At 38.2% G+C, this 13970-nt stretch overlaps 1 protein-coding gene across 1 annotated transcript in view; it reads right to left on the reverse strand.

The window, feature by feature from the left end:
- The window catches only part of LOC150096318 (protein FAM149A-like), a 257920-nt gene extending 257162 nt beyond the window's left edge, over positions 1-758 (reverse strand). The window contains exon 1 of the mRNA XM_090409191.1: positions 694-758. The gene's annotated coding sequence lies outside the window, so the exon portion shown is untranslated. The remainder of the gene's footprint in view (positions 1-693) is intronic.
- Positions 759-13970: the final 13212 nt, after the last annotated feature.

A 13970-nucleotide genomic window follows, 5' to 3' on the forward strand; every position in this document is an offset into this window, starting at 1 on the left:
TCCATTTCTATTTTACACGCACAAGAAATTATTACACAATACGACACAGAGACAAAACAATAGTCCGCACTGCGCTACTGTCAGTAGCCTATTGAGATGCGTACTGTTATAAATCTACTGTTGCTATCCTGTCATTACTGCGACATTGTAAAATTTTATTATTATTTTAATTTTGTATACTTGTAATTTCTATTAATTACTTGTGATGTCTTTTTTCTTTACTTTATACTTTATTCTCCGTTATTCTAATATAGCTGTGTGCGCTTTCTCTCTCTCTCAGAATCTCACTTGTTTATATTATTACGTGCTATGTTTACAAGAAATTCAAATAACATTTATTTACATTACTATGAAATGTACACGAATTTAAACATTTGGGAGATTGCTTTCTCTATCCTTCTATAAAAACTATTCAGCAAAATTTAGAACCTTTTTTCTTCAACTTTAAAATGCTTTCTTTAACACAAAACGTTATCTACTCTCAGTTTACAAATTTTACTTATTAAACTCCAAGCTTACTCGCAAAGAGGTTACCTAAATCTCTCTGTTATCTTTACAAATTTGATATCAACTTCTAACATGCCAATTGATTCTATTAAGGACACTTCTTAACCTTATTAAACATTAAACGGATATCTTAAAAGTCTTTCTAATACAACTATAAGAGGAATTATATAAACGTTTTGAACTTACAAAGGCTCTGTATCTCACAATTAGTCAAAGTCTTTCACTAAAAGTCTATGGCAATCCTGTCATCTCAGATCTTCATCTGGAATTTTGGTTTCGGCTATATCAATTGGGAAAGTAGCGGGACTCTTACAGTTCCGGAAAAATATATTCTCCCACGGCGAAAAGAAAAACTACGAGCGAAGGTACTTCTGGAAATTTGCCTCGCCTTTTCTCCTCTACTTGGGCTCGCTGAAAATGCCTGGACGACTGCCGTCTCAAGTAGCTTGAATTGTCACCTCTAAGAAACTGAAAATGCTGCCTCCAAGAAAAATGAAACTGTTGTCAACTGTCAATCAGGATCCCTCTAGACTGGAAAGTTTTCTCTTCTACGGCGTTTGGGACTTCTCCCTTCGGCAATTTGAAAGCCCTGTCTGTGGCCTAGAAGTCGTTTCTCTCTTGGGACGTCTCGAACCGAGAAGCTCCTTTCTGGAAGCGGAAAACTCCTCTCTCAACCAACGTCTGGATCTGGGATGCTCTCTGATGATGTCTGGAACCGAGCAGCTCTGTCTCTCTTCGGCAACGTCTGGGACCGGGCAGCTTTAGCAATGTCTGGAACCGAGTTGCCTCGTGTTTGACAACGTCTGGAACCGGGCAGCCTCTCCTGTCTCTCTGTGGACGTCTCTGGAACCGGACCCCCCCTCTAATTCTGCAGCAATCTCTGGATCCGTGCAGCCCCTTCTGTTTGCTCTTCAGTACCTTTTTATTATACCTCCTCTGAGACCTTACATGAAGTTTGGCAACCCCCAAAGAATCACTATGATTCTTTCATCTTAAGTTTCAAGTTCGGCGCACCTTTTGTTTTCCTCCGCTTTCTTTTAATTGTAAGTTGGCGACCATCAGAAAGTTGTTTGAACCTTTCTGACTGGCTTAGCAGATGTTTACACTTAGAGCCTGCAAGCCTTTCTCATACAAACAAATTTTAATAACAATCTTTCTAATGCCGCCATGTAGATCTATTACATGCGGCTTCGGCGATATAAACATTGCCTTTGTTTTTAACACTCTAACATATTCTTATTAAAGCAGTATATACAGTTAACTTCCAGAGTGTTATTTACAATAACATCTAAAACAAACTATACAGATACAAACAAAGTTTATTTTTACAATATTCACATGGGACTTAACCTAAGTAAACAATCGAATGTAATGTGCTTTGGAATATTTAAGCTACAATCGAGTTTTTACAGTACCATATGACTGGTTATGTAGCACCAAATATTTGTACGAAAATTCGTTTCTGCGCATAAAAACCGTTCACCGTTTCACTTTAGATTCTGGAGGCAAGCATTTAGCCTGCTCTCGCTGCAAAGTTGTAAACAGCCGGCAATATACAATTTTTTAAAAATTTTTATTCGGTGTATCCTGCCTTATTTATTTTAATATTGATCATTCTAAGAATTTTTTGTTTTTATGATAAAAATTTTGTTTCTTAAAAATGAACTTATGACCCCTGCTTCGGCGCCCCCTTCGTAGCGGCGCCCGCATGCACCGCATGCTCTGCATGCCCGCTTCCGCCGGCCCTGACAATACTTTGACACATATTACATTACTTGCACAAGAGTTTTAGACCATGATTAACATGATGGTTTGAACCTAAGATTACGACACATGGAGTGTTTTATTAAACAATAATATTAACAATAGCAAACGTTTTGTTTGAAAACCATTTAATTTGATCTATATGCGCAATGTAGATCTTTCACAAGTGATGTGAGATCATTTTATGTAACATTTTTTCATAATCTAATCAATCAGTATGCCAAATGTAATTCAGACATTATTCAGTCTCGTCTTATGCTAGTCATATCAAATTTGCTGTTGTTTAATGCATAGTAACATGCATTTGCTTTCTATATACGTTTATTTGATTTTTTTTCCACATACTTATCAGGAATTTCAAAGCTTCTAACAATTAACCATAACCTCTCTCTCTCTATTAATAATGTCATCAACATGGCAAAATTTATAAAATGGAGATATGACGAGGTCCTAAAGTCTATACTTTGTTCATTGATATGCTTTAAAGTAAATATGTAATGTAGTACTGTACTTTCACTTGCAATAAAACAAACTTGCACATGCCTTAATATCTTTTATATTTCACTTTTAATTCTATTTTTTATACTTTTACAAAATAGACTTATAATATCCTTCCGTTTTTTTTCTACACACCTGTAATTTAAGTTTTGCTGTCACCAAGTAATGATCGCATCCCACATTAGCCTCTTAAACTTTGTTTTAATACCTAAAGGTGAGCTTTTAAAACTACCCTTCATTGCAATTGGATCAATTTGGCATTTTTTACTATCCGGTGATTACCAGATGATAGATATGCGTCCTCCATCACAATATTATTCATTTCCCAAATTACTACCGGTAATTTACCATTTGCATGACATAATTATTCTTATGAGTGATATGAAATGCCAAAGTTGGAAAAATAAATAAAGACGAGAGAGCAGTAGGTAATGAAGCTTGTGGTTAAAGATGTGAATTTTAATTGCTTCTTCACTCGATATAAGACCTTCCTTTTTCTTTTCATCAGATACTGATTACAGTATCTGACATCCATCTAGTGCTCATTTCAAAGCATGCCAATTTCCGTTAACTTATTTCTCAAATATCAATTCTGAACCATTTAATTTTCCCAATAACCTGTTTATCTTTCCAGTTTGGAACTAACATTCCATACTTCAATTAGTGTTTCTCAACATTCGCCATCGAGGCAAATAGATGCACTTCTGGGATGTACTTCTCGTAGATGAGAAGCAACAAGAAAATACTTGTTGGAAGATTTTTCACCTGGTTATACGTACTATAAATTAAAGATACCAAGAAATTATATACTTTGTTTAATTGTTTATCCTGTAGTATTTTCAAGGCTGTAGCAACTCGTATAAGGAAGCTAAGACTTCACATACTATGGGAAGTGATGTTAAGTCTTAGCTTCCTTATACGAGTTGCCCCAGTCCTGAAAATACTTCGGGAGCATACTTTGCTTTACATTTGGATAAAGGATTAAACCAAGTATATAATTTCTTGGTATCTTTAATTTATAAGAAAACACTTATTTGTGTTCCTAATCCAAACTCATATTATTTGCATGAATATTGCGTGTAAATTATAAAGGGAGGAATGGTGTGAATGCGAGTGTAAGAGCGACAATATTATATAACTGTATTAATGAGGGAAATGGGCTTTGTCATGGAAATGTTGACGAGGAGAGAATGATTTCGGCTTTGTGTTCATCCGCTTCGGACCCATCAAATGTGTGTAAACATGTCTACATGTGCAAAGCATTAGAGAAGAATGGAGATCCGCAAGATGTCCAACTGTGTCATGCAGACTGCAGACAAGACAATATACAAAAGAACAAATAGGTAGATTATTATGTCTGTGCACGAATACTAGGAGTATCAGAAACAAAGTGATAAAGTTTGTTGCGTTAGTCAATATGTTGCGACCTCAGAATGTAGGTATTAGTGAGACCTGGCTATCAGAAACAGACCTACTAACTGGTATCGAGTGCCAAGGGTACAGTATTTTTAGGAAAGATAGAGAGGATAAGAGAGGATGGGGCGCGCTGATTATGGTATTGGATGACTTGAATCCAGTTAGAGTTGAGATCTATGATTGTAGTACTTCTACTAACAGTATTTCATGTGGGATTGAGTTTGAAGCCATCTGGTATGAGGTGAAATCTAACAAGATCAATTACATAGTAGGGTGTTGTTACAGACCAGGTGGATCGGTTGCTAGTAATGAGGAAATGCATCACCAAATAGAAAAGATGAGCGCGAAAAGAATAATCATAATGGGGGACTTTAGTTATCCAAATATTGATTGAGTAGCAGTAGAATCTCAAGAGAAAAATGAAAATGCATTTGTTGAGCTGTTTCAGGACAACTTCCTCAAGCAGCATGTGACAGAAGGAACTCGAGGGCAGAGAGTGTTAGATTTGATTATAATGTCAGAGTGCATTTCAGTTAAAGATGTAACTATTCTACTTCCGGTTGGTGACAGTGATCATGCAGTACTCATGATCACTGTAAGTGACTATTGGGAAGTGGGGAAGTGACTAAGTTTATGAGTGTTCCATTCAGAAAAGGTTACATGCTGAACTACAAAGAAGGAAATTATGACCAACTGAGGAATATACTGGGTTCAGCAGAATCATACCGGTTGCGGGATGGTAAGAATATTGACAGTGCATGGGAAGCCTTTAAAAATACTTAAATGATGCAATATCAGAATGTGTCCTGAGAGTTCGAAGAATAAATAGGGTAGGAGTCAATTAGATGTGCAATCTTATTAAGGAACGGATTCGTAAGAAAAGGACGATGTCGAAGGAATAGCATGTGTATAAGGATGACGTCCGTTATGAACGTTATAAGCAGCAGGCTAGAATAGTCACAACTATTGTACGGAAAGCAAAGTCTGAGTATGAAAAGAAACTGGCTCTGCTTGTAAAGACAACCCACAAGAATTCTATCGATATGCTGCAAGTAAAAGAAAGAATGATATGAAAGAACAACTCTTCGAAATCCAGATGGCGTGAGGATTACAGATGCAGAAGAGATTGTTCAGTTAATCAGTGCCCATTTTGTTAAAAGCTATCAATCTGGTGTATGCAATATTGAGCTCACTGTAACCTCTTCACCAGAGGAAGAAACGCAGGTGTATGAGGACGAGATATTAGAGCTGTTGCATAAATTGAATAGGAATTCAGCAATAGTGTGCTAAAAGGGTGTTCAGCTGAACTGGCTGTTCCTTTGACCACGCTGTTTAATAAGTCTCAGAACAGGGAGATTCCGCAAGAATGGAAGAAATGTATGATAATTCCATTGCACAAGGGTGGTGCAAAGACCGATGTATCCAACCATCGACCAATTATTATCTCAGGAGTGGTGGTGAAGATTTTGAAAAAATTGGTTAGCGCTCACATTCAGAAATGGGTCGACAGTGAATCTCTACTTTGCAATGAACAACATGGATTTACTAAGGGAAGGTCATGCTCTAGCAATTTGCTCACATTCTATAACAATGTTCCCATTGAACTGGACAAGAGGAATGGATACACCATGATACTTTTGGATTTTGCTAAGGCTTTTGACAGCATGCAAAATGGTAGACTGTTGCATAAATTGGAGAATATGGGTTTAGGTTATAGAATATCAGCATGGATAAGAGGATGGCTGACTGACAGATATCAAAAATTGGTATACTAGGGATCTGACTCTGCAAGGTTTAAGGTTAACAAGTGGTGTACCACAAAGATCAGTGCTTGGTCCATTGTTATTCAGTCTATACATTAATGATATTGGGAAGGATTTGACAAGCAACATACAGCTATTTGCTGATGATGCAAAGATAGGTAGGGTAATCAGGAATGCTGCTGATATGCAGTAGTTGCAGAATGATTTGAATAGGCTGGAACTGTGGGCATGGGAAAATAGGTGTCAGTTCAATGTCAGTAAATGTAAAGTCATTCACTTCGGCGTGATTAGATATCCAATGTCATATTATATTGATGGGATTAGGCTAGAATTCTGTGACGAACTTTCCATGCTTGCTATGCTTGCTGTGCAAGCTCATTAATTGAGAAAGGAGTAATATTTATTTGTTAATAAATGCATGCATTTATAAGCATTCCATTTAGGCTTTTATTTTTGTAGACAGAAGACGTCTTAAGCTTGCGCGGCAATAATTGAGCTTTGCGTTGTATCGAAGGCCGATGCTTGCTCGTCTAGTCAAAGCTACCTTGGCTTGCTCGGTTGTGGGAGCTTCCAGGTCCTCGCAGCAGCCCTGTGATTTTATGCGCGCGCATAGCCATTTCACGTCGTCTCACTCAGTGTTGCTTAAACACAGGACATACGCAGTCAAAGTAGCTCTAGTCAGTGAGCTTCAGACAGCCTTTATAAGTGTGCGTATTGCTTGGGAAAATTAAGTTACAACCAACTTTTTATGACGATGTTATTGACCAGTTCATAAAGAAGAATCGTAGGGTAGAATTTGTATTCAAGTAGATAAATTGAAAAAGATAGAATATCATTTGTAAAATAAATGTTGTAATTGTATGATTAAATGTACATACATTTCTATATAGTATTAGATGGTCGGTAATTCATTATTCCGCTAATCAGACTTTAATTACACCTCTCACTCCCTGAATGATAACAAGAGCAAACGTGAATTTCATGACCAGCATTCGTCCCTGCTCACAGAGGTAACTTCATCCTGTAAACTGACGTATGTCGGACCTCTGTGCCCTCGAGGCATGTCGGAATATGACATTGATATTTGTATAGACTTTGGTTTTTAAAATGACTAAAACTTATCTATTTCTCCTGAAGATGGCGCCGAATCTTTTCTCCTTACGTGAGCAGAAAATTATCTCTTAGTATCAAGCATTTTCAAGGACAGCACGAATGACGCAAGGAAGACAAGAGCAATTTATAGATTACAAAGAAGAAAAAAAAAAAGAAAGAAAGAAGGAAAAAAAAAACAGAATGAAAGAACCAGATTTCCCACCTGTGTTATCTGAAAGTAGATATATACTAATTTCCTTTACTGGGCAATTAACGCTGATCAAAACACTGATTAGCTTCTATTTGTAAATTCTATTTGTAATTGACTCTGACCGACAAGACCGTTTTTGGAAAACAAAATATAATATATCTGGATTTTCCAGTTTTCTTTTTTCTTTTTTTTTTTTCAGTTAACTATTTAATATGCGATTATAGAAGCTGAAAATGCTAGGCTTAAAATGGCTCCCTAAAAACGATTTACGAAGGTCTAATCAAAACTAAGAATAATATAATCTGAGAATTCCATTTCATACTATATATATATATATATGTATATATTATATCGGCAAGATTTTCAGCAATTATTTCCAGCTCTTGTTATCTGCATTCGTTGATTTAAAACAAAAAGCATAACTTTTGAAGGTATGCAAGCCCGTATATACCCTCTGTCCAAAAAGAAAACGAACTTTTCGAAAACAGAAGAAATTAGTGGCGCCACCTGTTGTATCTTTTTGTGGCCGAAAGCTTCAACCTTCATTAGTGTTCTGTCAATGTTTATGACGTTTGTTTCATTAGAAGCCGAGTTATCCTGCCAAAAGTGACAGTGTGTTTTGCGAACGGTCGGAAAATTATTATTATTATTATTATTATTATTATTATTATTATTATTATTATTATTATTATTATTATTATTACGAGCTACTCCAGGGAGTCCTTAGACTCATCGAGGGAGACCCTAAACATCATGTTCACAAAACTGTTCAACATTCTCACAGTATCTATCATACCTTGCCTTGAACTCGCTCACTGTCATAGCACCCACAACAGACTCTGGCAGCTTATTCCACTCATTTACCACTCTAAAAGTAAAGAACCCAGCTCTAACACCCCTGCTAACCACGCTCTTGCCCAGCTTCCATGGGTGTCCCCTAGTTCTCCCACCACCAGTCCTGATCTCAAAAATATCCTCTGAATTAATCCTATAGAATCCCTTTAGCAATTTGAATGTCTCAATCATATCTCCCCTTTTCCGCTTATCAACTAGTTTCTGCAACCCACAAATCTTCAACCTGTTCTCATATGGTTCATTCCATAGACCTGCTATCATCTTAGTCACTCGCCTCTGGATCCTCTCCACCTCCTCCCCATCAAGAAGGAACCGAGGTGACCAAATCTGGGCACAGTAGTCGAGATGAGGTCTTATCAGGGCTCGGTACAGAGGTACAATAACTTGCTTGTCTCTGCTCGTCAAGGTATTTTTCAACAACCAAGTGAGTTGATGAGCTGATTTAGCTACTTTCGCTGTACCCCTAAACTTCATCTCCCTATCCACCAACACTCCCAAGTCCCTGGCCTCATCAATCTCTTGGAGTACAGTTCCACCAATGTGGTATACTGCTGTTAATCTTTTCACTCCGAAATGCATAACCTTACATTTTGTCACATTAAATTGACATCCATTCCCCTTAGCCCAGAACTCCAATATATCTAAGTCATCCTGCAAGACTTTGACATCTTCTGCATTCACTATTGCCCTACCAACTTTGCATCATCAGCGAACAAATGAATTGTTCCACTTAGATCCTTCCCTATATCGTTAATGAACAGATTAAGCAGCAGTGGTCCAAGAACAGAACCCTGCGGCACACCACTAGTCACAGGCCGTCTTTTGGACTCTACTCCTGAATAAACTACTCTTTGATATCTCTCTATCAACCAACCACCTATCCATCTCACCAACCCTATATCTATTCCCATATGTTGTAGTTTACGGATTAGTATTCCATGTGGTATCCTGTCAAACGCCTTTGCCAGGACCAGCAGTATCACTGTAAACCCATCTCCCTTATCTAGTTCAGCCGTGACCTTGTTATAAAACTTGAGCAAGTTACTGAAGCATGATCTACCCTTCACAAAGCTATGCTGTCCCCTGTACAGTATCTCATTTTCATCAATCCATTCCTGTATTTTTCCCTTGACTACTTTCTCCAAGACCTTGACAACGACTCCTGATATGCTGATCGGTCGGTAATTTTCAACCGTAGTCTTGGATCCTCCTTTATGCAGTGAAACTATTTTCCCCTCTTTCCACGCCTTCGGGACTAAGCCAGACCCGAGACTCAGATTAAACAACATGGTCAAGGGCACTGATAATTCCTTAGCCGCTTCATGCAAGACCCGTGCCGGTATACCATCCAATCCCACAGATGTATTCACATTAAGGTTCTGTAATAGACTATTCACCTCCACTTCGTTCACCACAATTCCCGTATAAACTAATGGTCCCTTCATTTTTTCAACGTCACCACCTGGATGATATACTTTTGCAAAGTGCGCGCTCAGTAACTCCACTATATCGACTGGTTCAGTGAACTCTTTACCATCGTCATTCCTTAAAATCATTTTGCCATGTACAGTTTTTTTCTTGCTTGCAGCATATTGAAAGAACTGTTTGGGATTCTCTTTTGTTTGCATAGCTAGTTTCCTTTCATAATCGGCTTTTGCTGTTTTTACCATGCTCGTTACCCTTCTGGCCTGCACTTTATACTGTTCGTGTGCCTGTAGGTCACCCCTTTCTTTAAATTCCCTCCATAGTTGTATCTTTTTTTGCAGCTCAAGCTTAATGGTGTTATTCATCCATTTAACCCCTACTTGTTTCACTATTCTGACCTTAGGTATACAATCAGCCATAACCTCCTGTAAATGCTCTTTGACCACTTCCCATGCTCTATCGACGTTCAGCCCTTGCAGTTGTACATGCCATGGCACTGATCCAAGCAATCTCCTAAGCTTATCATACTTCCCAGCATGGTAATTCCACATATACCCTGTCTTAATCACAAATTGCACACCTTTAGCCACCTCCCAGGTCAAGACCTTATGATCACTCTTACCAATAGGTGGCAACATGGTCATATTCATTACAGTCAAATTTTGAGATGCAATTACCAGGTCAAGCACTCTCACACCCCCTAGTATTTTCAATTACATGCTGTTTCAGATAGTTATCCCTTAATTGAATAATTGAATAAAATCCATTTCCTTCCTCACATGTGTCCTCTCCTCCTTCCAATCAATGTTACCATAGTTGAAATCTCCCATAATAATTGCCCTCCTTTCACACATTTCTTCTATTTGTTTATGCATACCATCTCCACCATCTATTCCATCACCTGGTCTATAGCAGCACCCAACTGTATATTTTATTCTGCCAGTGTCAATCTCACACCAAATAGCCTCAAATGAGCTCCTTTCACTATCCTGCAATACTTCAATTCTCCTTGGCTGCAGTTCATCAGCTATCATCAATAACACCCCTCCCCCAATTTTATTCTCTCTGTCCCTCCTAAACATACTATAACCTACAAATTCTATCCCACTAACTATATCATCTTCCGTCAGCCATGTTTCACAAATGCCAATAACCCGTGGCCAGGAAGAGCCAATCAAGGTCAAAAATTCTTCCTTCTTGTTCCTAATATTCCTGGCATTAGTATACATGAATTGCAGTGATCCCTTTGTCCCACCCCTATCTTGATGCGTTATTCTAAATGTCCCATTCCCATTTTTTGTCCTTAGTGCTGGCTCAGGTACATTATATACATTTTTACACTCAACTGTCTCACTGATGTCTGGATATCCACTTCCCCCCCTCCTTGGTAGTTCTAGTTTCCCTGGTTCTGCACATCCATTTTCACTTCATTCAGCAACACTTTTTCTAGTCTCAGCACACCAAGTCCATTCAAATGCAGGCCATCCATCTTGTATAAGTCCTTTCGCCCATCAAACTCATTCCACACGTCCACGAATTCCACACCACACCGTCCGCATAACCTGCGCATAATGTCATTTGCGATTATGGCCCTCCTTTTAAACTTCTCTCTGTCATACCGCGGTAACAGACTCACCATTCTAACTCTGTCACTCTTTTCTTTCGCTACCTTTAACAATACTTTCAAGTCCTCTCTCATAAAAAATTTATCACCTTTCAATTCATTCGTACCCGCCACAATTATTAATTCTTTCATCCTCTGGTTTTGCACTCTAATACTCTCACTTACATCCTTAAATTTCGCACCCGGTAAGTACGATTTAGTTACACTCCCATCTATTACTCCTCTTAATAACGAGTCACCATACAACACTCTTTCCTTCATTTCGGAAACTCTCCCACGCTGTTTATTTACGTTAGCCGAATCACTCTGGAAAGAGTTTTGCAGGTGCTCTAATTGCCGCTGCGCATTTTGTATCACTGCGCGCAACCTAGCGATCTAACTTCCTACAAATAAAAAAATTCCTCATTTTTTTTATCATTCAAACCATTTTCTCTTTCTGTATAATTGCTCTCACTCTTTCTTAGATCACCGCTCACATTGCCATCTTGATAGGGAATTGCCACCGCAATTCCCTATCAAGCCACTATTTTCACTCGCATTCTGGCTTTCTTCAACCATAACTGTCTCACTACCTGACACATACTTCGACTCCTCACTTTGCATACACTTTCTACACATTCTCCCACCACCATCATTTTCAATCCAAACTCTAGCCTCATTCGGGAATGCATACATTCCACACACATCACATTGGACAAATTCTCTCACATTATAGTTTTTGAACAATGGCGTCGTATTTTTGGAGGCCATTATCTTACGTCGGATTGGCGATATATTCAAATCTATGAAACGTATCGTTAAATACTAAATTAATTAACGGAATTTACACCAAAATCACACAGACACAACAAGCTACCACATTTAGACAATATTATTATGATTTTAACATATATTCTAATTTCCATTCAAAATTGTACTTAGCTTTCGGGAGCTCCCTGAAAACACGACCGTTCACCTGGCCCTCTAGCGACGATAAAAATGAGTTTCAAACAGGGAGTTGCGATTGACTTTTGTGTTAAACTTGGTAAACGTTTTACCGAAACGCATCAAATGCTTCAAAAAGCATACGGTGATGAATGTTTATCCCATACTAATGTTTACGAGTAGTTTAAGCGATTTCAAAGTGGTGAGACGCTTGAGGACGACGAAAAGCCGGGAAGACTAAAAACTGGACTGAGCGAAGTTAATATCCAAAAAAGTGCGTGATTTCATCAAAGAAAACCCGAAATCGTCCGTGGAATTGATTGAAGATGAATTGTAGATTCCAAAATCAACTGTACACAACATTTTGACCGAGAGTTTGGGCTTTCGTAAATTAAATTCGCGATTTGTTCCCCACAAGTTGACCGACGACCAAAAAATGTATCGAATTGAACACTGCAAGGACATCATTAAAACCGCTAGTAAGTACTCAAACTTCTTTGAAATGATCGTTACTGGTGACGAAACGTGGTGTTTTGAGTATGAGCCCGAAACAAAGCGCCAGAGTGCCTATTGGAGACCACCAGCAGAGGGGCATCCGAAAAAAAGTCGCTTGGAGAAGTCAAAAGTAAAGACAATGCTGATTTGTTTCTACGATTCCAAGGGCATTATCCACAAAGAATTCGTTTCGCCTGGCCAATCGGTCAGTGGTGAGTTTTATCTCGAAGTTTTGAAGCGATTGATAACGAGAATTCGTCGCGTACGGAATGAATATTGTGATAACCAGCTGGTCACTTTTGCACGAAAATGTACCATCTCATCGTTCGAACATTGTGCGACAGTTTTTGAGTAAAAACCAAGTTTGTGTGTTGGATTACTTGCCGTATTCACCTGATTTACCACCCTGTGACTTCTTTCTCTTCTCCCGACTTCATTTGTCCAACGAACGGAATGCGATACGACACCATCGAATTACTACCACCGAGTTACTACCACCAAGCGGCAGTAACCACGACCCTCAACAGTATCCCAAAAACCTATATAAAAACTCATTTAACGAATTAATTGACCATGCCAAACGCTGTATCGAAGCTGATGGAGAGCATATTGATTAAAATAAATTATTTAAATAATTAAATTGGCCTGTGTTTTACTTTTTATCAAAAGTTCGGTTTCTTTTTGGACAGAGGGTCTATATTCTTTGTTTATGCGGGAAAAGAATGGAGTTGCATGGTGGATGGTGAAGTGACTTGTTCTGATAAGCCCAGTCTGAGAGAGAATGATTAGTGATCCAACAAAATGCTTATTAGTAAAATAAATGAGCATATCCATCCCGTAATAAATTAATTAACAAATGGATTGGCAAATGTAATAAATCATATAGGGTTGATTTCGCTAGTGTGTAATTGGTTAATATTTTTTTCACATTCAGAGATTAGGGATTACCTTTTTAGCCTTCGATGACGTCATATTAAATGAATACTATGCTCCCCACACTCTCTCTCTCTCTCTCTCTCCCGTCTCATACGTAGGTAATGAATAGGTAGCACAGTTTTTCTCTTCAGTAAATTCGGGAGTTTCGTCTTCAAAACATGAAAACCGGCTAGAAGAGCACATACCTAAGTTGGTACATCTGTCATAAGTATCCATGTGAAAATGCAAGTTAATATGTCAAATAGCTGTTGCGATGTCATGCAAAAGAAAGATCTCATTCTTGTATCTGATGGATTTAACCTTACGGATACATTTTCCAATTTCTACCTCTCAAAAAGTTTATAAGGCATTATCCTCAACTTTGTCCAGAACACAGTTATCATATCTTTATTCACTGTCTTCTGAATTTGTTTTTAAGGGGTGATTTGAGATGATGCCACTTCATCGATTGTCTCTTGAC

Source organism: Typopeltis vanoorti, chromosome 19 (genome assembly GCF_054136105.1).
Source record: "Typopeltis vanoorti isolate ZY-2024b chromosome 19, IOZ_Tvanoo_1.0, whole genome shotgun sequence".
NCBI lineage: Eukaryota > Metazoa > Arthropoda > Arachnida > Uropygi > Thelyphonidae > Typopeltis > Typopeltis vanoorti.